This window comes from Astatotilapia calliptera, chromosome 7, assembly GCF_964374335.1.
Source record: "Astatotilapia calliptera chromosome 7, fAstCal68.1, whole genome shotgun sequence".
Lineage (NCBI taxonomy): Eukaryota > Metazoa > Chordata > Actinopteri > Cichliformes > Cichlidae > Astatotilapia > Astatotilapia calliptera.
Window position 1 is genome coordinate 23,381,930 of NC_137428.1, and position 17,280 is coordinate 23,399,209.

The 17,280-nt window shown below is 40.1% G+C and overlaps 1 protein-coding gene across 1 annotated transcript in view; it reads right to left on the reverse strand.

The window, feature by feature from the left end:
* Positions 1 to 16,285, reverse strand: part of rgs3a (regulator of G protein signaling 3a) — a 122,262-nt gene extending 105,977 nt beyond the window's left edge. The window contains exon 1 of the mRNA XM_080304253.1: positions 16,020 to 16,285. The gene's annotated coding sequence lies outside the window, so the exon portion shown is untranslated. The remainder of the gene's footprint in view (positions 1 to 16,019) is intronic.
* Between the last annotated feature and the right edge of the window lie 995 nt (positions 16,286 to 17,280).

The following is a 17,280-nucleotide window of genomic DNA, read 5'->3' on the forward strand; positions in this document are numbered from 1 at the left end:
AAGAAATGGTGCATGAAAACACAATTTAGTAGTTTAGTTCCTTTTTATGCTTGAATGGTTCATATGTCAGTGTTAGGTGGCTTAACAAAAAAACATTCCTCTAAAAATGGTTTAGTATAAAGACTGGAATGATAATGACTGAACTTCAGAAAACCAAGAGAACTGTAGCTTAAGACCACATTAAAAATTATCAGGAAATCTGCCTCCTTGGAAGCAAAATATAAAGTAATGAGAGGTGTCTAGGAATTTTTGCATGGTACTGTATTATTTATCTGTCATACAGGGTTATGAGTGAAACATTATTTTTCTTTTTTGACTTCATTTCATTTGTTTTTTGGGGGTAGGGGTTGTTTGTTTGTTTTTTAATGAAATGTAACTTTATTATACATGCATGAAAAACAAAATTAAGCACTTCTCAACATTCTGGACACCGTTTCCTGTGTAACCCTGTTATAGTTTTTAAGTAAATCTATTAGCTGTGAGTCTGAAAGTTCCTGGGGAAGGCAAAAAAGAGGGGCTAACCTGGCTGGCTTTAAGCCCAGAAGAGAAGCCTTTTGTCTGGGTAAGACATAAGTAGCACAGGCCATATGAGGGTAGAGGCATGCGGCAGCTAGCAGTGAGAAATATCCAACATGATTGAAGGGAAAGAAAGTGGTGCAATGCCACATGGAAACAGTGGACAGTGGGAAAAGTACACACTAGACAAATTCAAGAAAATGTGGGGAAAGGTAGCAGAAGGGAGAAGTTGAATATTTGAGAAAGACAGGCAATGACAAGAGGGAGAAAAAAACAGAAAGAAACAGAAGGCAAGAGTGAAAAAAGGAAAAAGAGAATTCAAAAGGTGCTGGCAGTGCATCGCCGTTGAGTCAGCCAGTGTCAGATCTGCCAGAACACTGAAGCCTTTGACTTTGCTTAAGTCCCTCATTGCAACACTCAATCACTTGACATCCAGGCCCTTTTTATTCACCTGCTGTCACCCACAAACAAACACTTGATGAAGAGAGCAGAAAGGCCAAGAAAAGAGGCGAATGTCTCCACTTCACTTTGGAAGTATCTCGAGATCAACTCAAGCAGCAGCAAACACTGTGTAAAATGCATTAATTAGCACAGCTAACTGACAACAGAATAGGAGTAGCAAAAGTATGTTTTAAAGATATTTAAACACACATCAGGTTTTGTGAGCAGCAGGTTATGATTTTTGCTCACTATTCAAGATGTTTAAGTCTGATATCCTGAATAACTTTGTGGGAAATTTGATATGGTGAGTTTATGGACTAAATGAAAACAGTTATGTTCAATGCATATTTTTAAGGGTGTAATCATCTTTCAATATCAAATAGCTGAAAACAAATAATAAAACGTAAAATACATTTTTTGAAAAAGCACACCATTGAAAAAAAATTATTTAAAGTTAATTTGAGCTGAAATAATCATTGGTAAATAAAAACAAAAACAAAATCAGTTTTTGAATTTCACTAAAATAAAGAGCGATTTTTTTAAAGGTAACATAAATTATGGTATAATTGAAAACAGTACAATTAAAGCTCTACTCATTTACAAAAACAAATCGAGGGAGTGTAATATATTCTGTAATTGTATTAGTTTAAAAACATCAATTTCAAGATGATTTTGACATTTCCGTCATAATACATTTGAAGGAAATACTGTGTATGTTGAGATTAGGCTAATCTCAGATTTTAAAAAAATAATCTAAATAAATGAAGGAGTTTAAATGCAGTCAGGATTATTTAAATGTTACTGACTTTGTAATCTTCTAAAATAAAAATGATCATTTTAGATGTGAGAATTGACAGTATTCCAACTCTCACTTTTATTGTTGTCAAAACCGATTTTATGTACACACTGCTTGATGTAGGAAGTGACTTTTGCCATGGCTGAACAAAGGTTTCAATTTATTGAACAACTAGAGTGGAATGTTTTAAAGCTGGGATCAGTGAACAAGCAGCCCTTATTCTGTGCTTGTCGTTATCTACACAACAAAGATTGAAGAGTAAAATAAATTTGCACGCGCGCACACGCACACACACGCACACGCACACACACACACACACACACACACACACACACACACACACACACACACACACACACACGCACACACACACACACACACACACACACAAACACCAGAGGTCTTTATAATGCAGTATGATTTACGTTTGATAGGATACCTTCTGGTACATAAAGCTGCACAGCTGTCGGGGAATGACAGTCTCAGTGATTCAAGATTCAAACATTTCTTAAGCGTGATGACATCAAGATGACCTCTACCACAGTCAGTGTAAAAAAAAAAAAAAATGAAACAAATCCCTCAGGCAGAGATGTTGTTTGTAGGTTAGATGAAATGTGCATGTCTGTCTGAGTAATGCTGCTTTAGTTTACCCAGTTTGGGGTTTTGTATTTTGCATTTGTTGTACAAACAGGATATTTTGGGTTTAAACTGGATGTCACTTCAATCTGAGTTTATGGGTGGTTCTGGTAAATAGTTGTGTGACTCACCACAGAGCTGAATGCAGTGTGGTGCTCAAGGGAGTCTTTATTGGTCAGTGGACAAATTGATTCTCAAGGAAAGACAAGACACAAAGAGGTAGGGCAGCAAAAGTTGGATCCGGCTTAGTTTTTCCGTATTATATAAATAACAGTATTATAGTTGCTGTCATAATTATTGTGTTGGGTAAACATATATAACATATCCATGATGCATATCTGTCTAACTACTTGACTGCATGCTGTTCTGTCGTCCTGTCATTGGTGTTTAACTGAAAGCACTTTCTGTGTCATTATTTCATCCATCCTTTCATCAGTCTACGTATAATTGCCACCAGACCTTTTCCAGGACATAAGTAACATCCAAGCAGCAAGCTCCAGATCTTAAAAATTAAGCTAATGTGAAAGTGTATTCAAATTAGTCCCATTAGACTTTGTTAAAATGCCAAGCTTTACATCAGAAATAAACAAAAACAGCCTGACACAACAACGGTTAGTATCTGTAACTAGTTTCCTACTTTTTAACCGTAAAAAGCTGTGAATTATTTCCATGACTTACTCACTTAAATTGTATTAAAGCTTAAAGTTATACATTATTAGGGTACCACATGTCACTTCGAGCGACAGGTGGGTGTTAACACAGGCAGCTGTACTGTTCGGTCAACTGAACTGGACTCAACCATGTTTGTACTTTTCTATTTTATGCTCCTTCCTCCTGATGTTGCTGTCCACTGGGATTGCCACATCTATTACAACTGCAGGCTTCTGCTCCTTGTCAACAAGCACTATGTCTGTTTGGTTTGCCAGCAGCTGCTGGTCTGTCTGGAACTTTAAGTCCCACAGGACCTTAGCACTGTTGTTTTAAACGACCTTCAGTGGTGTCTCCCATTGGGAGTTGGGTACTTCTATGTTGTTCCTATACACTATCTCAGACAGGATATGCCTCTCCGAGTACAGCCTGCAGCCTGAGTCCTGTCGACTCTGGATCTGATGCTTAGGGCCTGTTCTTGTGTTGCCATGATCAGAGCTTCTGTCCTTTCCTTTATGTCAGCCTTTTCCTGATAGCCATCTACCTGTATTCGTGAACACCTCACATTTCTTCCTAGATTATTCCTGGATTGAGGTTCTGGCACTCACTAATGCTCATTCTTCCTATTTCCATAGTTTTTCGAGCCTAAGAATCCTGGATGTTGGGTGTAGACCTCCATGCATTGTGAGGAGTTTAGGGGTCTTGACATTGGTGGCATCTACTTCCTCTTATGGTCAGCTTATTATTCCAGCTGGGTACCAAATGGTCAATAGGGTGCATGCACTGATGGCTTGGAGTTTACTCCTCCTGCTGAACTCTCCTCCTGCTGAACTGGTTTCCCAGTACCTGTCATATCTTCTGGAGGTATTTGGCTTCTGTTGACCTTTGTGCTTCTTTATCCTGGTCCCCGTTAGCCTGTAGGATACCCAGGTACTTGTAGCTGTCCTGCATCTCCACTATTCTGGAGTAGGGGTGGCTGTAGCTCAGGTGGCAGAGCAGGTCAGCCACTAATCAGAAGGTCGGTGGTTCGATCCCAGGCTGCATCCTGGCTGCATGCCAAATATCCTTGGGCAAGATACTAACCCCGTGTTTGCCTACTGGTGGTGGTCAGAGGGCCCGGTGGCGCCTGTGTCCGGCAGCCTCGCCTCTGTCAGTGCGCCCCAGGGCAGCTGTGGCTACAATGTAGCTTGCCATCGCCTGTGTGTGAATGACTGAATGTAGTGTAAAGCGCTTTGGGGTCCTATGGACTAGAAAAGCGCTATACAAATGCAGGCCATTTATATTCTGCCCTCTTAGTTTATTTCAAACATTTAAAAGAACAAAGTATTGCTATTGACATATATCAATATTCAGCAAGCCAATACAACCCAAAACTAAATACCTGATATATCAATTTTCTGTATATAAAGTAACTCATATATTATGCTAAGGGATACTAGTGTACTTGTGTGTCCAGATCTGGTCACTTCTGGCTCCAAAAAACAAAAACTCAAAACCTAAGGTTTGAAACTGTCCCTATGGCAGTTTTTCACTTTTCTGAGAAACTGGACATTGAGGGTCATTATCTATTCAGAGCCATTCCTGTCATCACACTGAAAGAAAGCACAGTGACATTTCTGCCACAGATTTCAACAGATAATAACATCTTTATTTTTAAGAATAATCTCTACAGACGGTGGATGAGATTTCTATATAACAAAACTTTCTGTTGAAAACGAAGGCTAACTTTATGATAGTGTCATTATAATAAGACAAATGTGCCATATATTATATTATGTATATATTTTGTTTACAAACCTAAAACCTTTGTTTCTGTTGAGCTGACATAAGCCTTGAGATGCAAAAAAAAAAAAACCATTTCTACTCAATCAGAGTGAGAGGTTCAAAAACATCTACAACCACTAAATGAGAGGACTTTCAAAAGTCAGAAGATTATTACCTATTATAATGCACAATTTCACACCGTATTCATTTACTAACTGGTGCTTGAAGATGCTTTTCTTTCTCTGTTATCTTGTAAAGGGGTAAAAGTGCACATAAGTAACTAGAGGTCAGCAAAATAATATGAAAAAATATAAACCATACAATTCAAACAACATCATCCTTGCTGTTAGACAGAGGTTATAAACACCTTGTACAGTGACTGTACTGTACAGCGACTACAGTGAGTGTACAGTCTTATCCACTTTTGTTCTTCACACCCTCCCTCTCCTGTTTCCTATATAAAGACGCTGCCTAGCTGTCACTCCTACTGAGGCTGGCCAACAAAGAAACGTTTCAGCTTAAGTCCTGCCCACAATATTGAGCTTAACAGAAAACAAAACTTTTTATTCATGTTTTAATCACATTTCCATTGCATTGGGGGCAATGTTAATGATCTATCACCGTCTGTTTTAACTCTTTAGCTATTCTGTTTGATTGCATGACAAAATTACATTAAAAAGTAACATGAAGCCTTAGGTAGACTACAGCAATACATCTGTAAGAACATAAAGGCTATATTCCTTTTTGCAAATACACTTACTGGACACTTTATTAGTTACACAGTGATAGTACTATGTTGAACCTCTTTTTGTCTTCAGAACTGTTTTAACTATTTGTGCTTTAATTATTTGTGGCGCAGATTCAACAAGGTGCTGGAAATATTACACCACATACCACAGGCGCTCTACTGGACTGAGATCTGATGACTGTCATTTGAGTACAGTGTACATTGTAATTTTCAAGAAACCAGTTTTTGTGACATAGCATGTTGCCGTGCTCAATGCAGCCATCAGAAGATGGCTAAGGAAAGGCAACATCAATCTTGAAAGGCACATCCCATCCAGATGTTGTCTTTTTCAGTCTTTTGCATATTTCATCAAGACAATGTTAAACTACATACTGCATCTATTACAAGGCATGGTTGTCCAGATCTTTCACCAACTGGTGCGTCAATAAATGAAGAAAAGAGAGAACATCCTCGCCCAAAAGTCCAGCAGCTGGTCTCCTCCATTTCCAGACATTTATGCACTGTTGTTAAAAAAAGAGGGGATACTACACAACAGTAAACACTGGCCCAGCTTTTATGTGACATGTTGCCAAAATCAAAATCAATATGCGGCAATACTTTTCTTAAAATGACACATTTTGTCATTTTCACATTCTATTGTGAATAAAATATCAATTTATGGGATTTAGATTTTACACAGCATCCTAACTTTTTTAGAAATAGTCTTCTAAATAGATGTGCAGCAAATGAATTGTGTGTTTGCTCAGAAACGATAAATACCAGAAAAAACAGAAAAAGACACATTTTAAAAATCACACAAGAATAATACATATTTCTAAAACAGAAGGTGAGTGTTGACCTAATTCTTCTTGACCTCAGCAACAGCTGAGCAACCCACTCACGATTATTGCACGATGCCAGATTGAATAAGACAATATGATTACTTCTGGGCCCTCTGGTCAGCCGGACAGTAATGACAGACACATTTCATTTCCTGTTTCTGTCCTGAGCAAGGGAAGAAAGCCAGAAAGGATTATGTCAGATGGCTGTTGATTCAGTGTTGCCTGATTGTCCCTGATTCAGATTGGGGGGAGAAAGGATTTAAGGAGAAAAAACATAGAAATGTTTAGAGCTTGGGATTTTTAAAAAGTCCCTAGAAATCTCCAGTTTGAATAGTGCCTACAAATTCAAGAAATTCAACAGCATCTTCATCATCTTCAGCAGTAATAGTGTTACACTTTTTTACAGCACTGGATACTTTGATGATATCTGGAGTTATTTTATGTTTATTCTATACTGCATTTGGTGTATTAATTCCTGTTATTGGCTTTTTGGTTTAATGCACATTGCTGGCATAATACATTATTGCATTTTTTTTAAAGGTTTCCTTGCAATCGTCTACATCGATTTTATAATCTGTCTACATTTGTTTAACTTGACAAGCGCTATAATGTGACTTTTAAAAACGACTGCTATAAATGAGCAATAATGTTATTATAAAGTAAAATAGTTAAACCAAAAAGATCATCAACAGTACTAATGAACACGTGAATCAGAAAAGTCTTTCTGTGACAGATCTACTTCTCCTGTCACCTCCTGTGCACAAGCTGCTTCCTCCATATAAACTAAAATGGGAATTGGTGGAGAGGAATTTAGTTAATATGTGTTTAAAGTAGTTTTATTGTTAAGATGAAACAAAAAGTTCAAATTCACAACTCTGACCCAACTACAGCGTCTGTGTACACTAGGGTGACCAGGTGTCCCACTTTATAGAGGGAGTGCACATCATTTTTATTCCTTGTCCCCCCGTTCCACATATTGAGACAGTGGCCCACATTCTGATTGGCTGTAGCCTGCAATACACTTTTCCAAAGTCAGGCTTTTAGCCAATGTACGTAAAGAAAGCAGGGAAAGCTTTCATCATAGTCAAGAGCAGGTTATCCTGTGTTTTGCTGCCAGTAGGGAAAACTTAACAAAGTCACAAGTGATGTGCATTTTGGCCGAACATGATGGAAACAGAATGAAAATAAAAGAACAAAAAATCCCTGAAAACTACATATAATTGGGTGAAGCTGTTGGAAGGCACTTCCTTTGCTTTTTTGCCAGGGTTATTTTTCAATTTTGTGTGAGGGGAAACATGGTATAAAGTGACATGGAAGGTGTGAGTCATAAATGGCTCAGAATCTTTTAAAGAAGTCAGGTGTGCCCATAAAAATGGCCTGTATTTATATAGCGCTTTTCTAGTCCCTAAGGACCCCAAAGCGCTTTACATATCCAGTCATCCACCCATTCACGCACACATTCACACACTGGTGATGGTAAGCTACATTGTAGCCACAGCCACCCTGGGGCGCACTGACAGACGTACGGGAGACGTACAGATATGTAGCTGCAGTCCTACTGAACCCCAAAGACAATTACAAGACAATTACAGTATTGCTTAGAACCAGCTTAAGCTTCCTTTTACGCCTGTTATACTTAGTTGGTGAGAGAGCTGGAAAATTGGCTACCTCTTAGCACTACTGTGTTTTAACACTGTGCCCCCAAAACACTACTACTCCCTTTTCCTTTTTTTGGGATGTGCTTGTCTTAGTACAAGTTTGAAAAGGTTTCCTTTCTTATTTTGTTTTTTCTTTATTTGATTCCAGAATGTGTGTACCCATCAGCTCTCCTAGAGTAACCGCCTGTCTCCTGGAATCTCCCCCATGCTCTTGAGACTGTGCAGGGAGACACAGCAAACCTTCTGGCGATGGCATGTGTTGATGTGCCATCCCGGAGGAGTTCCGCATATCGCCTCATGCCACCAATAGTGACACTGACCTGAGTCTAATGCAAAACTGGTGAAAATGAGGAGGGAGAAAGTGTCAAAAATGTCTTCCAACTCTAAACCCATTGTCTCATTGTCTCCCCTCTAGTGCACATGTTGTTAATTTTATTACCACCAACACAGCTGATACTGATCAACAACCCCCTCTGCTACTTAACTGGCTGGATCAATATCCCAGACGTTTAACTGACTTTTGACCAGGACATGTCCTTCAATGCACATATTAAACAAATATGTAAGACTGCGTTCTTCCATTTGCGCAACATCTCTAAAATTAGAAATATCCTGTCTCAGAGTGACGCTGAAAAACTAGTTCATGCATTTATTACTTCCAGGCTGGACTACTGTAATTCATTATTATCAGGATGTCCAAAAAACTCACTGAAAAGCCTTCAACTAATCCAAAATGCTGCAGCAAGAGTACTGACAGGGACAGAGAGAGCATATTTCTCCTGTTTTGGCTTCCCTTCATTGGCTTCCTGTTAAATCCAGAATTGAATTCAAAATCCTGCTCCTCACATACAAGGTCTTAAATAATCAGGCCCCATCTTATCTTAATGACCTTGTAGTACTGTCACACAGCGGAAATTTGTGTTTTTATGTTTTATCAATCTGTGTATTGGTACATAGTGTTGATTTTATTTGCATGATTTTATAGTGATATTTATATTGCATGTTTGTTTATTGATATTTATACTGCATGGTTTTATCCTCATATTTATATTTGTGTTAATGTTGTACCATGTTCCTTTAACCCACTGTGGACTAAACAGATAATTGTAGGCACCTGTGAGGTGGGGGCGTTCCCCAAGGTGGCCTATCAGCCGCCAGGTTGACCTGTTAAAGGGGATGGTGAGTGCAGAGACAAAAGGAGAGAGGAGTGACGCACGAAGGGTGAGGAGGAGAAAAAGGAACGCGTGCAACCCCGCACGTGTGTGGAACGAACTGCTGCCTGACTGTGGGGCGCCGCGAGTTGTTCGGCGATCCAGTCCTAACGGCAGGAACGGCAACAGTGGGTGGCGATGGCTGCAATGCACGACAGGGCAGGGATGCCCCTCTGCCTGCATCTGACGGTGAGACGAGGGAGGCCGTGTTCAGGTGTGGAGTGGGGCAGGACTGTGCGGCGACGCGCTGTCAGAAGGAGACAGGTCTGCGATAGGAGCCCCCTCCCTGGTCTGTTGCTGACGAGTTTTACCATACTGGACGAGAAGTTCCTCTCCTGTCTCTTTCATATAAGGACCATTCGCCCAGGTGTGGCTGGACTGTGGGATTATGGGACTATGGGAGAGTAATTTTAGTATATGGAAAACATGTTTTAGCCTTGTTTTAATATTGTATAGTTATTTCTGCCGGCAGGGTTTTTAGCGGGTTGCAACACTATTTTTATTGTATACGGGGAATTTTATCTTGTATTTGTGACTCTGGCTGTGTTTGTTTTATGGAAATAAATGGTGTTTGAAGCCAGCTTAGTTTCTGTGCCCTGTGCGCTGACCCACCCACTCCCCTTTTTCGCTTGTATGTATACCAGACGTGGTGGTGGTGAAGATTTAGGTCCACCAGTCTTAGCGGCTACAGTACCATATCACCCTATTAGAGCACTTCGCTCTCACACTGCAGGCCTACTTGTTGTTCCTAGAGTATTTAAAAGTAGAATGGGAGGGAGAGCCTTCAGTTTTCAGGTCCCTCTTCTGTGGAACCAGCTTCCAGTTTGGATTCGGGAGACAGACACTATCTCTACTTTTAAGATTAGGCTTAAAACTTTACTTTTTGCTAAAGCATATAGTTAGGGCTGGACCAGGTGACCCTGAATCCTCCCTTAGTTATGCTGCAATAGACTTAGGCTGCCGGGGGATTCCCATGATGCATTGAATTTTTCCTTTCCAGTCACCTTTCTCACTCACTATGTATTAACAGACCTCTCTGCATTGAATCATATCTGTTATTAATCTCTGTCTCTCTTCCACAGCATGTCTTTTATCCTGTCTTCCTTCTCTCACCCCAACTGGTCGCAGCAGATGGTCGCCCCTCCCTGAGCCTGGTTCTGCCGGAGGTTTCTTCCTGTTAAAAGGGAGTTTTTCCTTCCCACTGTTGCCAAAGTGCTTGCTCATAGGGGGTCATATGATTGTTGGGTTTTTCTCTGTATCTATGAAGCACCTTGAGGCGACTTATGTTGTGATTTGGTGCTATATAAATAAAATTGAATTGAATTGAATTGAACTTGATGCTTTACTTTAAAAAGTGTTGCTTTCCTTTTTTTGAGCACTGTCAGACCTGTCAGTATGCTGATATGAGACAATCCACAGAGCTTGTTGGCTTCCTCCCATCTCGTTCACTTACTTCTGCCTACTTTCTGCAGACCCGACATGCCTGCCTATCAAATTAATTCAGATTTACTTCATGTACATGTGCCATCTCAGTTTCTTGCCTCTGACCCCAGCAGTGTCCGCCCACTTTAGATTGAACTCCATGCTATTAGTAGGCTGCAGAGATTCATGGTTGGGATGCAACTAAATGCCAAACACACCCACGGTCAGACTGTGCATGCATCTGTCTGCACCTCTTATTAGTGTCATTATGTGACAAGTTAGGTGGGAGAGACTACACTTTTATTACAGGCCTTTTCCCTCAGTGGATATATTGACTTGTGTGACATACTGTTAGTGATACCTCTGTTGTGCTCAAAGCTCTCAATACCAGGACCGCAAAACTAAATTAGCTCAGTGGAATTAATTTTATTCACGATAGCTTTGCTCTTTCACGTCAGGTCAGTCAGTTTTCTGAGAAACATTCTTGCAGTCAGGTCAAAAAGTTTGGTAACCTCACTTCATCCAATTCAAACCTGAGCAGGGATTTAAATAAGCAGTGATTTTATGATGGCAGCTTTCATCCATCAAATGTGACTTTCATTTCACCTTTGTCTTATTGTGTGGGTTAAATAACAGCCAACAGTGTCAACACAGCACAATGTGTAGCGCCGATTGGAGCCATTGGGGTCAAGTGCTTCATTCAAGCTCAAGCAGCTGTAAGCCTAGGGTCAGGTTCACCCTTCAAAGCGCGCGGCAGATGTATGGCCCGTCAAACATTCAGTACACAACCTTGCAAAGATCGTGCACACACGCAAACTCCTCGCCAGTGTTGACCAGAACAAATATACAGCAAACACACTTCCCCCTCCCCCACACTCATGCCCACCCCCCTCCAATATACGTTTATAATCACACAGTGTCCGTTTTAATCTGCTGATCTAAAGGCGCGGCGTGCCATCTGGGAAAGCTTGGCAGTGTTTATGTACGCTTGTGCACTTTGTCTGGGTCCCCGTTCGTCTATCCTAAAACAGTGAAACAAATGTGAGTATGATGCAGATGACACACTTATTAAGCACAAACCCAGAGGGTGCTCCGCTATTTTTTGCTTTCACGGACATACAGACCACCTGACCCACATCGTAAGCTTGTTGGAGGCAAGTGCATTACCCATGGTCAAAAGCACACACACATACATGTCACTCTGGGTCAGCTGTCTCTATTGACACACTGCGCTCAAGCTAAAAAAAAAAAAAAAGCAGAAGTATGAGATTATATTGCTTCTTTCTTAATATTAATCAATAAATGCAGAGGTATGGTTTAAAGCACCAAAGTAACACATTCCTTATTTTGTGTTTTTGTGTTTCATCTCACATACATGTATCAACCACGTATTTAGAGGATAAGCTCTGGATACATCAGGTATCACGCCTCATCTCACAAAAAGTTGTTTAGCTGCCATTCATGCACAGCTTCTCAACTCATCTTAACCGAAGTTAAGATGGCAGCCTTTTTGTTGAAGCCCTACAGTGTAATTAGCTGTCAACGCAAAGCGATGGATAGATTTTGTTGTGGAAGCATTCATGAGAAAATTCTGTCCCTGCCAACAAAGTAAAGGAAGCAAAAATTCGGACAATCTGATACTTAGATTGTCAAACTATGATTCCAAATAGTCTCTCTACTGTGGCCGTTTTTTAATACCTTTTTGATTCGTGTAAATATGTTTTTAAAAAAAGTGAATGGATGGATGGACGGACGGACGGACGGATGGATGTTTTTAAAAGCACCGTTATCATGTTTTGACCACATATCAGATTTTGAAAATGTCCATTAAAAGTATTTATTCATTGTTGGTTTTTATTTTTTGGTCTTCTGGTCAATAATTTATCTGAAGAAGCACATAAAGTTTTCTTCCTCATCAGGTCAGCTTGATGGTGCTTCATGCGCACATGGCTGCCAGTCTCATAAATGCAGTTTAGCATATTTCTGCATCCACGGATTTGGCCTGGCACAGCCAAGGCTCTGCGATGGCACAGGTCTCTGAGCGAGGGATTAGTCAGACACACTGATCCAAACTGTGCACCTCTGGTGAGAGTCTGTGGACATTAACATGGATTAACTTGCTGACCAGTAAAATGCTTGTTTCAACAGAAGAGGTTTGTTAATAAACTGCGACATTCTTTCAAAGTGAATTTGGTATTGTGGCATTATTGGAGCGTAGCTGTTAACATGCACTGCCTTTGAAGTCAAGAGCAGCTTCTGATCTCAGCTTCTGATCAGCTCAGTCTTCAAACTGTTTAGACTGGTTTGACAAAATTACCTAAAAAGGAAATTTTGCATTACTATGCAAATATACAACAAGTTTGTCAGACTAAGCACATTTTCCACAACACAAAAGTCAGATAAGAGACTTTTTCTTAAGTGGAGTTAAACAGCAAAGCAAGTAAGCATAGAGTTTGGGTGCTATTAACTTTTCTTTTGTAGCTAAAGTTGAATTCTTAAGTTTAACCAAAATATTTGCTTGGTTTTTGGGTTGTTGTTTTTTTTACATACAACAATGAATAACGTCATAAACCCTGAAAAAACCAACATCTGGATGCAAGCATACATTGCTCTACAGCATTTATATACTTTTCAGCATTGCTGGTGGGTTTCCAGATGTGTAAGCTGCCAATTTCATAGGCTCTAATTCACCCTCATACCATCAGAGGTGCAGCCTTTGAATTCAGCACTCAAAACAAGTCGGGTGTGCCCTCTCACTTTTATTCTAGAGGACACAGCGTTCACAGAACGGTTTTCCACTTTGCCTCAGTCCATATTAAATGAGCTGTCAACAGAAGGCGCTGTGTTTCTGGATCACGTTCACATAAGGCTTCTTCTTTGCATGATGGAGCTTTAACCTGGATTTGTGGATGGCACGGTAAACTGTGTTCACAGAAGATTATTTCTGGAAGTGTTCCTGATCCCATGCAGTGATTTCCATAACAGCATCATGCCTGTTTTTGATGAAGTGCTAGCTGAGGGCCCAAAGATCACATGCATCCAACACTAATCTTTGGCCTTGTAACTTTCACTCTCTCCAGATTCTCTGAATCTGTTGATGACATTATCCACTGTACATAATGAAATTTTCAAGGTCTTCATAATTTTACATTGAACAACATTACACTTTTTGTACCACTTACATTTCCAGCCTTTTGTTGCCCCCCATCTCAAACTTTGCTGCATCGAAATCAAAATGAGTTCATATTTTTCAAAAAGTCGTGCAATTTCTCAGATAAAACATTTGATCTTTCCTATTTTCTCTCTATTTTGTTTACCTTTTATACTGTATCAGTAGGAATAAAATATTTACACTGCACGGTTTGACTCACCCTTGTATAACGCCCACTGCCCTGCCTGTTGAAAGAGTGCACGCAGGCGGCCATAACATGATGACCGATTTCATCAACCAACGACAACTCACAAACAACTACAGCTGGCACCCAGTTACAACAAAAACATTACTCTGACTTTGAAATAAATATGCAAAAACAATCGTCAACCTCAAGGTTGTCTTTTAACTCAGCTTTCACTTTGAGAACGACAGAAACTTTTCAACACGAACAGACAGTAACAATCTGCTCCCGGAAAATAATCAAATACAGTGAAGGATGTTGTTTCTACATTGTTAGGCTTCTAAGACACCAGCAGACAGAGAGACTTAGAGAGTAAGAAAAGAAACATGATGACATGCAGTAAAATGACAAATTGGCCTTGAGTCCAAAGCTTTACAAGAATAGGGTGAGCCTGCCAAAACTCTCTGTATGCCCCACCCCAATCCTATTATTTCAGGGTCTTCATTAAGGATATGCTGTACTGTATAAAATTCAAAGCAGTGATACAAACAAGTTATTTAGTAAAAGCCTTATAATGATTTGCCTCCAAATGAGGTAAAAGACAAAACAGAAGACAAATGGCAGAGACGTCATAGTGAATAACAAACAGGGAAATCAGAGAAAACACGGGGACAAGTGTACAAAATACAAGTGTGACAGAGATGTGTGAAATGAAACTGACAGAGAAAATGAGGCGAAAGGATATTCAAAAAACACATGAATAATCAGTGTGAAAGGCACAAAATAAAAATGGCCGAGAACAGAGGGGGGAGAGAAATAGGGAGAAGATGGAAGCACGCTGAGTGATATTGTAATGAATGAGGCTCGGGTCATTCCCATGTTAGTGTATGTCACGCTGCAGCAGTGCCTCCATGGCCTACATTCTGCCAGCTGGCAATGCACGAGTGCATTCATGAGTGTGCACTTCCACTCACACAAACACACAAACACAGATCAGTTGAGACAGGAGCGGGGCAATATTGCCAGTGGAAAAGACGAAAACGGTCTACACTCACTCATGCAAACATGCAGTTTTTACTTCGTTCTCTCTTTCTTTCTTTTTTCCTTTCTCGTTTTTGAAGTAATGTGCTGTGAAATAAAGATGTTGAAACTTCCTAAATAGCTCTTTCTCAACATCTATTTCTGGTTTGGCTAAATTTTTAAAAAAAACCTCCCAGTTTGCAAACCCCAAAAAGAACAATTTGCCTATGAGCACAAGTCAGGATTCCCTCATGCAAGGTTGGTAATGGTTTCCTGATGCCTGAGTATTACCCAATCTGATGCCCCAGTTCCATCTACAGCAGCATAAAACTAATTTTAAAGTTGCATGAGGCAGATTAGCCTAGTTCAGCCAAGTGGTATAAATTGCGATAGGTTAGCTAACGTCTCACGATATCACCGTCATTCTCATAACCCAGAACGTGAATATGAAAAAGGAAAGTTGGCAGCATCACTGAGAGAGGAGAAGGCGAGTGTTGTTGGGGGTGAACAAGAGTATGTGTAGCTCTGTGTGCTGATGTGAAAGGTTTGTGCAAGTGTGTACAAAAGAGATGGGGTCACAATGATACTGGGGACTCCATCCCAGTATTACTAATCCACTGAAAGGGAAAACTAAGCTCCTTAAAGGTTCCCCAGTGGAGCGACCACTTTAGCCCAGCACGAGAAAATTAGATGAGAATTGACAGATTATGATCACACGCACAGTAACAAAGAGAGATTAAAAGTAATATGAGCAACCAAAGAAGCACACAGAAGAGGAACAAGGGCACAAAAGAAGGTATAAAAGAAAAAAATGTCTAAAAATGTGGGAAGTATATTTAAGAAGGAGAAAGAAGTTAGGGGAGATCGCACACATCTCTGCAGCATCCTCAAAACAAGCCACGCTGGTCCACGCGGCAAATGCAGTGCTGTTTCCAACATAACGTGCAACTTCAGAATACATGTAAAGTGAGTACAGTCAAGTATGACAACACGGACTACTCACCTATTCTAGGCTGCTCTCATGGCTGGCACAGAGAAGCATCACTCCAACATGCACACACCACCAGCAGCACCAACTACGAGTGAGTGCAAACATAAGTAGGAAGAGAAGGAGCACTCAAAGGTGGTGAGAAGAGAAAAAATAGATTTCCAAACAAATGTGTCTGTGAGCGGGGTGTGCGAGTGTCTGTGTGTATGTGTGTGTGTGTTGGATGTGTAAGGGGGGGATCCACTCCAGCAGCGAATGGTATCGGAGCGCCCTGTCTCTCTCCCCCTCTCTCTCTCTCTCTCTCTCACTCTGGCAACTGTGACACGTCAGGGTTTCATCCAGACCCCTCCCTCCTTCCCACTCTCTCCCTGTCTTTCCCTCGTTCGCTCTTCCAATCCCTCTCTTTGACTCTCTTAATCCCTCGCATCCCCAGCCTCCCAATCTGAAGACAGATGAAGACCCCGAGCTGTGAGACTAGCACACACGTACGTATAAGAATAAGTGGCCCTGTTTAACCTTCGCACACTGGCCATGAGAATAATTTTATTCTTATGTCACATTTATTTTCTATACTTTTACCAACTTTAATGGTGTTTTCACTGGTTGAGATTTAATAAGTCAGGGTTTAATTTTAACAAAAAACGTGTTACTTAGAGAAACTGAAACAATATGTACTTATATGTGAGAGGATTAGGGAAACTGAAAAAAAAACATATTTCAAACATATTTTTGTTTTTCTGTTGGTTTAAAATTCTGATTTTGGAGTGAAAAAACTAGTTTTAATTCTAATATAATAATAATAATGCTTCTTAAAAGTCTAACCAAATTCTGAGTTCAGAATTCCAGCAATCAGTCAGGATGACATTAATCTCAGATGTTTGATTTGTTTGTTGTTCTCAAAAAAAAAATCATTTTTATTAAAGTCGTAATTTGGATTTTAATCTCAGAATTTGGGGGGAAAAAATCATTTTAAGTGGCCTTAATTAATCTTCTTCTCTATATTTATATCTGACAGCATGGCCTAAATTACTGAGGTCAACATTTGATTTCATGCACACAGGGCCTGTTTGCTGGATAATCAAGTAAAGAACTAAAGTAAACATAAAACAAACATAGGTTTGCTGACTGCCCACATATAAGTAATCACTGTACTCATCAGTGTCCTGACCTCATAAATGACAACTTACCAGTGTTGCGTTGTGTGGGTACTTTAAGATGCTGCTTCCTCCCCTGCTCCTCTCCGAGTAGGTAGTACCAACCTTGAACTTCCTAGAGC